Below are 14,956 nucleotides of genomic sequence, written 5' to 3' on the forward strand. Positions count from 1 at the left end.
ACAACTACTCTATCTCTATTTTGCTTATCAATGCCGGAGTCCCTCAAGGGTCTATTATATCCCGGCTACTTAATATTTACATGAATGTTCTTGCAAAGTGTTCCTTTTTTTTTTTCAGAACTCCGGTAAAGCTGCACTTCTGGCAAGGCATTTATGGTATAAATATGCGATCAATATGCTACAATAGGATGCCTAAAACGCAGTTGATCACTTTTCTAAATTTTTCTTGTAATCAATAACTCAAACAAAGTCCATTCATTTCAAGAATCCCGTCTACATGACGTCGATAGATTAAAATATTTATTTCCACAGTCAGATTTGTTCACCATGCATTGGTACTCTAGTGGGGGTATGTGCTGTCAATAAAGCGCAGGGGTGTATTTCTTTATTCAAGTTTTTCGCGGGAAACATATTTAGTGCGTATATGTATTAAACTCCAGAGTGTTGTCTGCTTCCTGTATCACTGTAAAAGTGTAGTTCTATTTTCTGTGAAAAAGAGAATTGTACACGCTGTAGCGTACGTAATATTGATCTACATCATCGCAATTTTCGACTTCACGCTGTGCCCACTCGATGAGACGGGTTGAGGCTCTTTTAAAAAACATGATCCAAATTTGTGTAGTCTATACGTCATCTCTACCTTCACATCGAAATAGATTTACCCGCCGCCGGTGATCCTTTTTTCCGCTAGTTGTTTGTTCAAACAGTGGTGCCAGGGTCGGTGGTGCTACGTGATTTTTGGGACTCGGATTTGAAAGTTCAGCATAAAGCTATGCGCACGCTCTCTTCGGGTTTCCGTTTTAGTGTGCCTCATTCCTCAGCGAAATACGGTGGGCAAGACGATCTGTGCACGTTCCCAACCTGTTTAACAATCTGCCGAGGGATATTTTCTCAGCGACTCCGACACGATTTCTTAAAAAAAAAAAAAAACATATTCCGTGCACTTCAGCTTGAATCTGTTCCCCATTCACGCTAGATGTAGATTCATACCTTATGTAATTTTTAACTGGCAATGGGAGGGGGGGGGGGGGGGGGGCTTGAATGGTTTCAATATTGCAGTTTGTGTGTCTGTCCGTTTCTACGTTTTTGTTATAAGTGCGCTTGCACTGTGTGTATTGTTATGTTAGGTTTGCGCAGGCAAACGTACTGTCGCGCGCACTTCATGTAAGAGCGTTATTTTTCTTCTACATTCGAATGCTGCCCTATTTTCATGTGTTGCCTTGCCATATCTGCAAGGCCATGTCCTGCGAGTCCTTGTTGGCTTAGACAGGCCTGATGATGACTGTGAATACCTGTTTATGGCGATAAATATATTATTATTATTATTATTATTATTATTATTATTATTATTATTATTATTTGTAACAGAACTATCTCAGCCACGCAAAGATTTGAGACATTGGTGTGACGACAGCTCTGGCCTAGGCGTCGCCGCCCGCTGCCAGTCAGCCAGTCGGTTTTTGCTTGCTAGGCCCGAACGGCGCCTGACAAAGCGTTCCTGCTGCGCGGCCATGGGCGAGAAGCCGTGGAGAAACAAAGCGAGCAGTGGAGGTCGCGCCCTGCCTGTGCAGCTCTACCGCCACCACGGTCGCGCGCCCGGATACCACGGCGCCGCAGGCAGTTTTCGCTCCGCCGGATATACTGCCGCGCAGTTACTGCTCCAACTCCAGCTACGCAGAGTGGTGGCCAATGTAGTTTGCTGCGCGCCAACGCAGCCCCGGCTGTCCCCGCTCCCTGACGAGCAGCGCTAACCGGCGTCTCGTCTAGGTTCGTCCCCGTCACGAAGGCCCGGTATATATTGAGGCTATTACACCCGCTCCGGAAGCACGGTATATTGTGCTCACGTGTTCTTTTTCTATTATTATTTTTGTACACTTTTCTTTATTACGAGGTTATATATTTTTGGGGGGCGAGGGGGTGCATTGCATGCGGAACTTTACAAGAGCACGTTCTTTTTTTCACGTTGTTGTATACCGCGTTATTTATTCGCACATTCATTTAGTTATATACTTTGTAAAGAGGTATTACATTAAAAAAATCTAGGCTATACACGCCATGACATCCTCAAGGCTTTGTTATAGGAAGGAATACATATGCGAGCCATGCGATGCCGACTAAGCTTGCAGTACACCTATCTTGTCCCTCAAAATTTCTTTCTCTCTTTCTTTACCGAAAAGGTCGTAAATTAGCACAAGGTTGAAGCACATGAATGCCTGCGAAAAAGAAAGAATAGGCAAATCAATAAACATTCTTACAATATGCGAAAGCGTAACATAAAAAAAGAAAACATGCTCTTCGGAACTCCGAAAATACAAACAAATGGCCAAAGCGCAGAAGCAGCAGCCCAACAAGTAAAGCGACAAGCAATGCTCAGAAAATCCACTACAAGTGCAGAAGTGAGACAGTTAGCATAAAGAAGTCGTACCTTGAGGTGTTTGAAATTTTTTTAGTACGGCATAGTTTCTAATCGAGAGAGTGCCTCGCGGAACATCAATGGAGTGAATAAACATACTCGTGTAGCCATATAGGTAGGCTCTTTTCATGAAATCATGGTCCAATAAAGTAAATATGCAACTGCTAGTTTGATATCAAAGGTTGATAGCTAGGCGAGACGATAACAAACTGTCAAAATCTTAAATGAGTTTTCCACGAGCGTTCCATTTCACTTGTCTGTCTTCATTAACGTTTCGTTGTGTATTGCTAACTTTTCGTGTGATGTCTTTTTGGAACCTTTCATTACACGGCGCTTAGCTTCTTCATAGTGGTGAAGGTATTGCCCCCTTTATCGGAGCTACGGTTCGTGTCGATATCACTGGAGCTAATGAGCATTTATACGCTTGAAAGAACCATTTTCACATTAACGTTTCTGAAATGCAGAAGTTAATGAAATTGTGGTTTTCTATGTGCCAAAACTCCAATATGACTATGAGGCACTCTGTAGTGGAGGACACTGGATTAATTTAGACCTTAACCTCGTGCTTAGCCACGTAACCCTAAAACCATTAAGCTAACATGGCGGGTAAAACGCAGAAGTGACCGATCAATCTACTACGCATGGAAAGAAGCTAGCTGATTCAAATGCGGTGTGTTCAAACCTGCAGCTCGATTGATCGAGTTACTTGTATATATATTGTAATGAGTATTTTGGCCAGCTATTTTATCACCTGCTTCTACAAAAACAGTAAATTGTTCCCTAGCTAAAGTATGAACACACGACGCGAAATGAGTGCGTTGGAGCTGGAAAACATAATAAAAGTGTGGGGTATGTTCCTTTGCCCACAGGCTTGTTTATTGATCGTTTTGTCTCGCAGACAAAACCAGCAATTCTTACTCCTTTACTATTGGTTTATTTATTGATTAATCAGCGGCAATCAGCCCCAAGGAGCTTTGTCATCTGCACTCAAGACTTAGTACAGTATTGAGACCTGAGATGTCTGGCAGTTTTTCACCGTAAAAAACACATCGAAAGCACCTTTTACTTTCATTACTCGTGGTTGTGATCTATTTCTGGCTGTAGCCAATCGTATTAATCCAAGAATCAATAAGAAAATACCTTTTGTTCTGAAAAAGAAAAGCTGCAGTAATTTTCCGTTTCGTTGCGCAGCAGCCATGGTTTTCTGTTTCCGCGTTTCGCTTGAGCTTATAGTGGAGCACGTTCGTCGACGCCGCAGATGCTAGTCTTTCGTCGGGCGCCTCGCAAGCGAACGCCCCCGCAAAACACTCACGTTGGGCGGCGGAGGCCCGGCCCACAGGCGCTTCACGAGTGCCGTGCGGACGGCTGCTCCGGCTGGGACGCCGACGAGCGGGCGGCGGCGTCGCCGCTAGCGGGCTGTCGATTCCGCCCTGACAGCGAGGATGCCGGGCGCATGGAAACCACTGGGCAGCGTTGCAGGCACCCACGGCTGCTGTCTTCTACGCTGGTCCCAGCATCGGCCATGGCATGCACTCTGCGGATGGAAACGAAAACCCGCCGCCGCTTACCACCAATCCTTAGCAGGCCAGGTTCGCCGTCTTATTTTATCCGGGTTATCGTTCGCAAAACGTATATGTTTTATTAGAATTGCTAAATACACTTTCACCCCAGCAGTTCGAGTGAAGTGCTGCATCTTAGTACTAGCCCAATGGAAAGTTATGTTTATATAATTTGTATAGTTACAAACATAACGAGAAAGCACTCAGTTACACAGGTGGCTCATACGAAGCCTAAACCACCCCGGCTCGCCGTAAGTAGCGTGGCTTCGGTGCTCCTTGAGGCTATCTTAGAGGCCAATCACAACATGTTTGCCTTGTCAAATGCAGTGTACAAAATTATGTTGGATAATGTTTTATTACAGGGTTCTTCTTTTGCTGTGGTGCAATAAATAATTACCTGCTTTGAGAGTTCAACCTGGCTTTGTTGTATCCATTCGTTCGGTTACGTACACGACTGCGATCGTCAGGCAACTTCGTCCTCGGCTTCCCACGAGGGAAGTAGAACGTGACTTTTGTCGTCCTTCCCCACTGGTATTCTAAGTAATGTCCGGCGTGAACGTGCAGCTGAAAGATCTGTGCTCCGTCGACTGCAAGACCCCCCAGATTCTCTTTACTACGTGGAAAGCAAAACCGACAGTATCGTACCACAGAAAGAATATCGTCTCGCGCTCACTAAAGTTGGCGTGAACACATGCATTGGTCCCACCGCAACAGCCTTCAGACTGTCTAAGTTCCAGCGCAGCGTACATGCACTGCTAAAAAGGAAATGCAGTCTTGCTCGAAGCTATGGGCATTGATAGCGAGAGCGAAGCAATAGGCAAATATGCATGAAAGAAAGCTTGTAGTTCTTAAGCAGAGCTGGGAACATCTGGGCGAGTGAATGTAGCTTGAATTTCAGTAACAGCGAAAAAGTAACACAGATAGGAAGTAATGTCCCGCTGCTGATTTTGCTCATGTCCTTGTCATTTCTGGCTGCTACTTACGATGTTTTCTAGGCCGTATAGATAGCAGTAGATATCTGCTTACTATCTAAACAAGCATGGTGCGACTGTCGCAGCGACAAGCCCGAGCAGATCTCACTTAATGACCGCGAGCTCTCGCTGTCACAACACGGCTGCGTTCAAGAGCGCGGGCAGCGTCGAGCGCGCGTGCTATTCCCACAAGACTCGTTGCCGCTCACTTTTCAACTGTGCCGCTGTCTCCGGAACTGAAATTGACCTGGATGGATGTTATCAGCGTCCCCTTTGGAACGGTGGTCTGCGCCACCAAGCTCTTCTTATTCTATTGCCTAATGCCCTACCTATGTTCCTTCCTACCTAAATTTGAAACACATGCAGCGTCACTCTTTCCCTTGGTGGCGTCTTTTGTCGAGATGGTGCGCCGTGCTGGTTCTGTTAATATGAATGTGAAGGTGTCGTGCGAATTATTCCTTTTTTTTAAGTTTGAGTTATCTTTCGTTCTCGTATGTTGCGAGCTCCTAGTGCGCGTACTACGGTACCTTCGGCAAGCACTTTACGATTATTTTACTGCCTTAAGCATGCCGCACAAAATGAAGAAAGGTGGCAGACGAAGGCGCTGTCTACCCGGCCAAATGTTCCTAGGCTGCAACAACAGCCAGTGCTTAACAAAGCTGGCTATGTGGCTATATAGCTTCGCTTTATCACCGAAGTGCCGTGTGGTGAAGCGAGCACAATGTACAGCTGGATGAAGGGAGACTAGCGTACAGCCAACCTTGTAGCGAACATCCCCCGGCACGCTCTGGCAGCACCTGAGACCCTGCGCCATCTGCTTTATCATAATCTCGGGTGCCTTCAGAAGACCTCCGTCGGGAGGTATGTTTTTTTATCTTTGCGTGCTATTGATCTCACAGAATTAAATACCTGTGCTGCGGTGCAGCTTATATCACCAATTATGGGACGCATACAATCGTACAAAAAACATGTTGCCTTTACCGCAGCAGCGTTCTCCCTAAAACTCTCCCTATAGCCTGGGTGTTCTTTGTAACACACAACGTTGCTACTTTCTTAGCGCGTCAAGAAAACACTGCGACTTTGTTTTCGTCTGCACCTCTGAGAAGCACCCCCGGGGTTGTTGTTGGAAGGGGATATCGAAGGTCATGCTTTGCCTTATTGCAGACGACAGAAGTCATTCAGCCGGCGTGCTCTAGACATTACCTGTACATGTAAAAGTTCGTGCACTTAAATGCGTGGTTCATCAAAAAAATTTCGGCAGAGACACATCGAATTGCTTACGTGTAGGAATGCAAGAGCGTTATAGTTCTCTCGGGGAAATGTTATTGTTCTGTGTGTTCCTTGTCAGCGCAAGCTGTCACCTGAGTTTCAAGGGAAAGCTTTAGCTCTGGGCCTGCTATTTAGATTGATGGAAAAGGAGAAATCGATTCTCCCGGCAACCACTGTACCAAATTTCATTAGATTTGTTGCATTGAAAAGGAAAGTTTAAAATCTAGTGACTCTTCTTTGAGAACTTTCCAATTAAGACGTGAATTCCTAAGTAAAGATTGGTAAAAATCGCCGATTTTCAAAAAAGAAAACCATCAAGTTTACAACTCTGTAACTCGGCAATAAAAAGTGATATCACAATTCTGTAAATGGCACCTGACAGTACATCTAAAGCGGACAAATTATACGTGGTTTTCAGATAGACCGCTAATTTGTCAGCGGAATTTTCGCGAAAGCCTTGAAAGCAATGCAACAAATTCATGTAGGATACATAGACATCAAATGTGTCCGCTTTGGACGCTCTAATGAATAAAGTTTAGAGAACTGCTATATCTATTCTAGGTGCGCAGCTAGGAATTTGTAAACTTCGTGCTTCTACTTGTTTGAAAACCTACCGATTTTTGAAAATTCCATAGAAAATGCAGGCCCTAAACAGAAATTTTGCTTCCAGCAGTCAATAGAATGCAAGTCTCTCTCAAATGTAAGAGATTTCATTAAAATCGGCCCGGTGGTTATCTCAGAAGAGCGTTTTTGCTTTTTACAGGTATTTCAATAGGCCGCATCGGAGTTAGGCCCGAGCTAAATAAAGCTTCCTCTTAACTGCACCTCGGTAATGTGAAATGAAAACGCACCAGGCATCTTAACGCACTCGCATGCCGACGAGGAGTTCATAATTCAGCGAACTGCTCAGCGGCGTTCATTTGGACAGCAATGCTATTTATTGTATACGCTCATTTTATACACTCATGACGCGGCGCCAGCTCCTACCCACCGGCTGCGCCGCCACGTGCGCAATGACGCACGCACTAGGCCCACCTTTAACCAACCAGAACCGCGGGGCCGCCGTGGCGTCGGGGAAGCGTGCTTGTCTCACAGCCCGGAGGCCCTGAGTCGATTACCGCGCAGACAAAAATTTAGGTAATTTTCTTGTTAAAGGTGTCGATGTACTTTGTTTATAGGAACCTCCATGATATATTTTCCCGTCAATTCCAGTATTCTTTCACGTGGTTTTACTCTTTTGCCGTCGGCCGTTCTTGATACCATCAGTCGGTCACGTCACCGACTACAACGCCAGATTTTTGCGTTATGGGGCATATAATGCTTTCACAACAAAAAGTGCGAATTGGCACTCGTGTGCGCTCCTCGCAGTTGCAAAACGTGCTTGTAATGTCACTTCGGGCGTTTGCAATACAGCAGGAGATTGCCTTCGAGGTTCGCTTCAAATAATTGCTCGGGGCTGCATCCGAGAGGTCCAGATGAATTCGCAACGCCTTTTTTGACAAACTAGGCAAGTAATAACGCCAAGCCTTACATTGCCTTACTTTGCCTTAATTAACACCAAGGGTCGTGGGTCCGACTGCCACTAATGGTCGTGGGTTCGATGATCAATGGGGGAACGGTCAATTTTGGTCCTACCGAAGGTCGTGAGTTCGAGTGCCTTAATTAACTTCGTCCAAAATAATACTAAAGGTCATGGGTTCGACTGCCACCAATGGTCGTGGGCTCGACGATCAGTGCTGGCACCATAATTTTGGTCCCAACAAAGGTCGTCGGTTTGACCACATTAGTGGCACCATCAATTGTGGTCCAAACCAAGGTAGTGGGTTCGAGTGCCTTAATTAAATTGGTCACCAAAGTCGTGGGTTCGACTCCCACCAAAGCTCGTGAGCTCCCGTGCCTCAATTAACTTCATCCTAATAACTGTGCCTTAATTACCTTCGGCTTACGTAACTTGAAATATCACGGGCTCGACTTCCATCAATTGTGGTGCCACTGAGTTTTGGTGCAATAATGCCCGACGGTATATCTTTCGATACTCTCCGTGGTGGCTTAGGAGCTATAGTGTTGCACTTCTAAGCACTAGCTCGCGTGATCGAATCCCTGCCGCGACGGCCGCATTTTGACGGGGGCGAAATGAAAAAATTCCCGTATCCCGTGTATTGTGGGTACGTTAAAAATGCTCTGTTGGTAAGAATTTATTCGGAGTCCATTAGTTTGGTGTGCTTCACAATCAAATCGTCGTTTTGGCATGTAAAACCCCAAAATTCCATTTTTCGATAATGCCGGACATCGCATTTTTTACTCATAAGCCACTTAAGGTTTACGCCTTAATAAATAAATATCTACGATAGTCGGTTTTATAACCTCGATTCACACCACAGGTGCTCGTTGCTCTCGCTATTAGACAACGGACACATGCCTGAAAATGTGCAGCAGTGGCGTAAAGGTAGAGCATCCACCTCGCGTGCAAGAGGACCGTCATTCGAATCCCAGTGCCGCGCAATTTTCCACCAGAAAAAAAAAAAAAACGCGTGTTGATACAATTGCATAAACAGGCCTGGAGTGCGGCTTGATCCCGGTGACCAGAACCGGCAACGCACTCCCTCACCAGAGCAGGATTAGCCACCCTGATGCCGTACTTGGCCACAGCCTCCTATATGAGTACAGCAATCAAACCCCGGCCCTCAGTCCCCAGCAGCTGCGAAGCAATTGACCACTGCGGCGGTCAGACCTGTGACGCAGCAGAGGGTGCTAAGAATCCCTGGATCCGTAAAGGCCACCATTGGAATCTGAACCTGGCAACGTTTAACGCTAGAACGTTATCTAGTGAGGCGAGTCTAGCAGTGCTATTGGAGGAATTAGAGGGCAGAAAATGGGATATATAAGGGATAATATATAAGCTAATATAGAAGCATATATGCAGTGCTAAAAATCGGGCACTTTCTGTGCTACCGGGGCTTAGCGGAGAGACGAGAACTAGGAGTCGGATTCCTGATTAATAAGGATATAGCTGGTAACATAGAGGAATTCTATAGCATTAGCGAGAGCGTGGCATGTCTTGCAGTTTAACTTAACAAGAGGTACAAATTGAGGGTCGTACAGGTCTACGCCCCTACATCCAGTCATGATGACCAGGAAGTCGAAAGCTTCTATGAAGACGTGGAATCGGCGATCAAAATACACTATACAAATGGGCGACTTCAATGCCAGGATAGGCAAGAAGCAGGCTGGAGACAACTCAGTGGAGGAACATGGCATAGGCTCTAAGAATAGCAGGGGAGAGTTATTAGAGTTTGCAGAACAGAAGAATATGCGGATGATGAATACCTTTTTCCGCAAGCGGGATAGCCGAAAGTGGACGTGGAGGAGCCCGAACGGCGAGACTAGAAATCAAATAGGCTTCATACTCTGCGCTAACCCTGGCATCATACAAGATGTGGACGTGCTCAGCACGGTGCGCTGCAGTGACCATAGGATGGTAAGAACTCGAATTTGCATAGACTTGAGGAGGGAACGGAAGAAACTGGTACATAAGAAGCCGATCAATGAGTTCGCTGTAAGAGGAAAAATAGAGGAATTCCCGATCAAGCTACAGAACAGGTATTCAGCTTTAACTCAGGAAGGTTACCGTAGTGTTGGCATCATTAAGGAGTGTACAATAGAAGTCGGTGGTAACTCCGTTAGACAGGATACAAGTAGGCTATCACAGGAGACGAAAGATCTGATCAGGAAACGCCAATGTATGCAAGCCTCTAACCCTACAGCTAGAATAGAACTGGCAGAACTTTGCAAGTTAATCAACAAGCGTGAGACAGCTGACATAAGAAAGTATAATGTGCATAGAATTGAACGTGCTCTCAGGAACGGAGGAAGCCTAAAAGCAGTGAAGAAACTAGGAATAGGCAAGAATCAAATTCATGCGTTAAGAGAAAAAGCCGGCAATATAATTACTAATATGGATGAGATAGTTCAAGTGGCTGAGGTGTTCTACAGAGATTTATACAGTACCAGTGGCGCCCACGATGATAATGGAAGAGAGAATAGTCTAGAGGAATTAGAAATCTCACAAGTAACGCTGCGGAAAAAGTAAAGAAAGCCTTGGGAGATATGCAAAGGGCGAAGGCAGCTGGGGAGGATCAGGTAACAGCAGATTTGTTGAAGGATGGTGGGCAGATTGTTCTAGAGAAACTGGCCACTCTGTATACGCAATGCCTCATGACCTCGAGTGTACCGGAATCTTGGAAGGACACTAACATAATCATAATCCATCAAATGCACTTTTGTGGCCCCCGCCTCACCGGACGCACAACTTGCTCAGATCGATGGAAAAACAAAATTCTCAGTTCATGGTATTGAAACAACTATGTATGTCTTCTTAAATTCAATAAATTAAAAGTTCTACACTTGAAATTTTGAACACCTACTTCACACAGTGGCCGTTGGGGGAAAAAAAAAGCAGCCCTCACAAAGGAAATCGCGCAACAGTCCAAGAAACTCCACTTTTTGTCATGAGGAATGTCGCTTGCACAAATTCATGACGAATTGTTTGCACCAGCAATCAAGTAAACATGGACGATTTGAATGTATGGCAAGCCACATACAGACCTGACGAAATGGTTGCTCACGCTATGTCTTTTTCGGCGCTATAGTTTTGGTTCTTCGTTGTGATTGTGAGCCAACGAACTGAAGAAAGTGTTTCGATAAGACTTTTTTTTTTTCACTTAAAAGGGGTTAAATCGCGTCACCATGATTTAACGTCTCGCGTTCTTTGCAGAATTTAAAATATGAAGGAGTAGTGCTTAGAGACGCTACGATCCAGGTATTGCATTTTACGAGGCCACCCTAAGCACATTCCTTGCCTCATCTTAACAAAATTTTTTCAATCCATGTGCCACACTGAAGTATACACTGCAGCAACATTGGCATAGCAAACTCGTATTACTTTCCGGTGTGCTTGGACGAAAATAACTCAATGTATTGAAGGGGTACACGTTTCGCCAAAAATATTTAGACAAACTTTCCAACATAGTTCAAAATAGGCTCCCTATAGTAACACTGTTGTCGCTATTCGCCGCGTAGTTGAGCTATAAGCGGCATCATTAATCTCCCGGTTAGTGAGTATAACTGGTCAGAAGCACAGATTCAGATGTACCTAGCGCACTGCCTTACTGCCGTCAATTTGGCCTGTTTCTCTGCTAAAGGAAACACGTTGAGTGAAATGGCACTACACTTATCGCTAAGTACAATGCCAATGCCATAGTTTTTCGCAAAACGCGTAGAAAGATTTTATTAGGCGTGGCAAAAACGTAAACTGTCATTCAACGAGGGAGTGGTCCTCGGCTGTCTGTTTGGGCACCTCCTTGGTTTCTTTTATGTTTGTCCTACATTCTGCCCACTATTTTGGCAATGTTCCTTAAGTCATATAATGCAGCATTTCTTGCTAATCTTGCGCCGTCTATAAGGAAAGCCAGTGTTCAGCGGGCTTTCTTCCCTACACTGAAAAAAGTAGATGAAGAAAGAAAAGCAATCAAGAAAGAGACAAGAAGAGGCGTGTGACGACGCACAACTACAACGTTCACAATCCCATTCGAAGGCACTCAAAGGCTCAATTCGCCTTCAAGAAATGCAACTGTGTTCTGGTGGCTATCTGTAAGAATGACGACGGAGTTCATAAACTGAATATTTATTACGTATCGTTCTCGAAAAATAAAATAAACGAGCTATTATGGTTAGCAAGAGAGCCTACATAGCCTCGTCGTATGTGTGGCAATCGGTGATACCAACGAACAATGCCTGCCCATCTCTTCTCCATGGCCCCACCAATATTCCGCGCTACGCGTCCGGATCACCAATGTAATGACTCTAGATTCCCTGCGACGCACCAGAATACGAGAGATTGTGCACGCAGAAGCAGCAAACTTTCCACTGCTTCGGGCGGCGCAGTCGAATAATCGCCTGGCTGTCGAGAAGCACAGTGCGTGCCGAGGAGCGACGCTGGCCTTGATGAAATGCGCTGCCACGCCGAGCGCCAAGGCTCATCGGAAGAGCAAGACAGAGGCGGTGACGTACGCCTCGCTTTGTTGTGCGAGCCCCCGCTATCGCCGCGGCGTGCTTTGTTTATGCCTGCAGTGGGCGCGCACTGGCCGGCATGACAAAGCGACCCGGGGTAATGGACTCGGAAGGCTTTCTTCGCACGCCAGCCCGTCGAGGCGCCAAGAAAGCGGCAGAACAAAACGGGCTGGACAACACCCGCGGCGGTTCTGTTCATACGCCCGCCAGCCAAGTTTCTCTCGCGGTGAGAAGATATGGCCGGGCATGTGAGCTGACATCCCAGGTGCTGACTAGCCGCCGGCGCTGCGGTTAGCTGGTCTCGCGAAGCTTCCGATTTGCCGAAGTACTTTTCGAGAACGGCCGCGGCTGCTCCCGTCATTGCAGCAACTTCACCGTAAGCCTTCGGCAACATGGCAGGCTGTCTTCTTTATGACCGTGAACGAATGCCGTCGTCCTGTCGGCAGCAAAAAAAGAAACAAGAAAAAAAAAACGTACGAATACTCCCGAATCATCAAAAATACTGCGCCAAATAAGCTCGCGTGAAAGTGAAGAACGGGCGCAGAGCGCTTGTTTCGAATATGGACCTTTCCTAGTGCACACTCATATGCACAAAACAATGTATCCGTGTCATAAACCAATGTCGATCCTTTTTTACCGTTTTGGTGGACAGGTTCCTGGCAGAGTGGAGGAATCGAGCACAACTTTCGAAGATTTGAAGTATGTCGGGAGTCATGACTCTAAGGCCCTAGTCCGTGACATTGGCTGGGGTCGAAAGGAAATGACGCTTCTGGCTCTCTTCGGCGAGGGCTACGGGAATGTGGGTTTCGATGACGTCATAGTCACTTCCACCGCATTCGACCGTGTTACGCCAGTATCGGAAGCGCTTAGTTCTGCCACGGGCACGGTCAGTATGTATTCGCGTTGCACCTACTTGACCATGGGAATTATTGGGCGCTAAAAGGACCCGCACAAAAGCAGACACACGTAAAAAGAACACAATTACAACGATGCGGGCAACTACCCGTATCGTGTTGATTGCTTTCTTTGGTGTCTCTGGCATCTGTGCGCCCTTTAAGCGACAATTATATCTCAGAAGAAGGACAAGTTATCTTGAAGCACATTGTCCCCTGCGGGTGAAAGTGTCGATATCGCTTAGGAGGGAGCGGCGGTGTGTGTGGAATGTCTATAAAATATGATCCTGACGTCCAGAAGTTGAGGCATGCTGGCTGGTTGAAATATTGTAGCAGATGGCGCCAGTGGTTGAGGGGGAGAGCAGAGTTGGGTAGTCGGTACGTGATTGGCTTTAGAGGCGGCTTAGGTGCAAAACTGTCACTAATTCCTGGTTTTCATGGCGTTGATATTGCCACGAGAGAGCACTGATAGGAAACTATCATCAGAAAGAACGCTGTGAGACATTAGAGAGTTTAGAGTTGGGGATCCAAGACTCTGGGTCCCCAAACCTGGTCGCGGAGGCTGTTCTTGCGTTTAGAGGAGCATCAGAGTTTGAGAATAGGGTTAAACGCAGACATCGTTGGGTCGAGCGCTCAGGACGCCGCAGTGGGAAAATAAGAAGGCGCTTGAAAGCGAAAAAAGAGCAAAAGCTTTTCTAACAAGTGAAAACAAACAGAAGGCATTTTTGAGCAAAAAGGGCAAAACATGAGATGTAATAAACGTTATTTCTGTGTTAGTACAACGAGCTGAATATGCTGTTTCAAGACCCAGGATGGCTTGGGAACCCACGCTAGTTTTCTATTTTTGGGTCTTGGGTCAACGAGAACGCGATAACCCAAGACTGGAATGAATTCTGCGCATGCGCACTTGCGGCCCGGAATTCGCTTTGGTGCCCAAGCCGCTTGGGTCCCCAATTCTAAAACTCTCTATTGTGGAGCTCTAAAGCACGCAGCGATAGCACCACGAAGGTTGTAAATACGCATTCATTTCTGCCGACAGAATGCCTAGTAGATATGCCGAAGAAACCACCGTGCATTTGTAAGAACTTACGACCCTACGTTATAATATTAAGGCGAAAGCCTTAGATGGCTCATGGGTCGAAAAATCATTTTGCGACGGTATGACGCCAAAATTCAAGCGAACCAACTTGTAGATATGGGCGAAGGAGTCTTATTTCCAAGTTTGATTCCAATACACATCGTGAAATCGCGAGCATAACTCATCATCTTTGGTGCTAATTAAGGCGAAGTTAAGTCAGACAAGTTAATTATGATGAGTCAATTAAGCGACCCGAACCCACGACCTTTCGCAGAAGCTGAACCCTCAATCTTTGGTGGCAGTCGAATTGACGACCTTTCGTGTTAATTAAGCAAGGGTTAATTAAGACATATTTATTTATGTAGGCACTTAAGGCACAATTAAGACTTGTAATGAATGTCTCAAGCACGCAGACTTTCCCCTTCATTCTCTTAGTGTATGCTAAAGTGACTCAACTACTTAGCTTTCCCTGCACGACGCTGAATAAAGTATTCTCACGTACATGCGACTAAAGATTCTGCCGACGTTAGCTGGAACTGTGATCAGCGGGATAAGCGTGTAGTAAAAAAGTTACGTCGTAATATAAACACATTCACTATTAGACACCACAGGAAGCATTATTTACGGGCATTGTATACAATTTTATTTTAAAAAGATCATAGCATTTGGATAGCAAAGTGTATAATGAGCTAGCAATGCGCATA

At 45.8% G+C, this 14,956-nt stretch overlaps 2 protein-coding genes across 2 annotated transcripts in view; one reads left to right on the forward strand and one right to left on the reverse strand.

Moving 5' to 3' along the window:
• The window catches only part of LOC126538433 (CD151 antigen-like), a 96,431-nt gene extending 92,616 nt beyond the window's left edge, over positions 1-3,815 (reverse strand). Inside the window, exon 1 of the mRNA XM_055074738.2 lies at positions 3,726-3,815. The gene's annotated coding sequence lies outside the window, so the exon portion shown is untranslated. The remainder of the gene's footprint in view (positions 1-3,725) is intronic.
• Positions 1-14,956, forward strand: part of LOC126538380 (pseudouridine-5'-phosphate glycosidase-like) — a 350,937-nt gene that overhangs the window by 308,537 nt on the left and 27,444 nt on the right. The window lies entirely within an intron of this gene.

The sequence above is a fragment of the Dermacentor andersoni genome, chromosome 4 (genome assembly GCF_023375885.2).
Source record: "Dermacentor andersoni chromosome 4, qqDerAnde1_hic_scaffold, whole genome shotgun sequence".
In the NCBI taxonomy this organism is placed as follows: Eukaryota; Metazoa; Arthropoda; class Arachnida; order Ixodida; family Ixodidae; genus Dermacentor; species Dermacentor andersoni.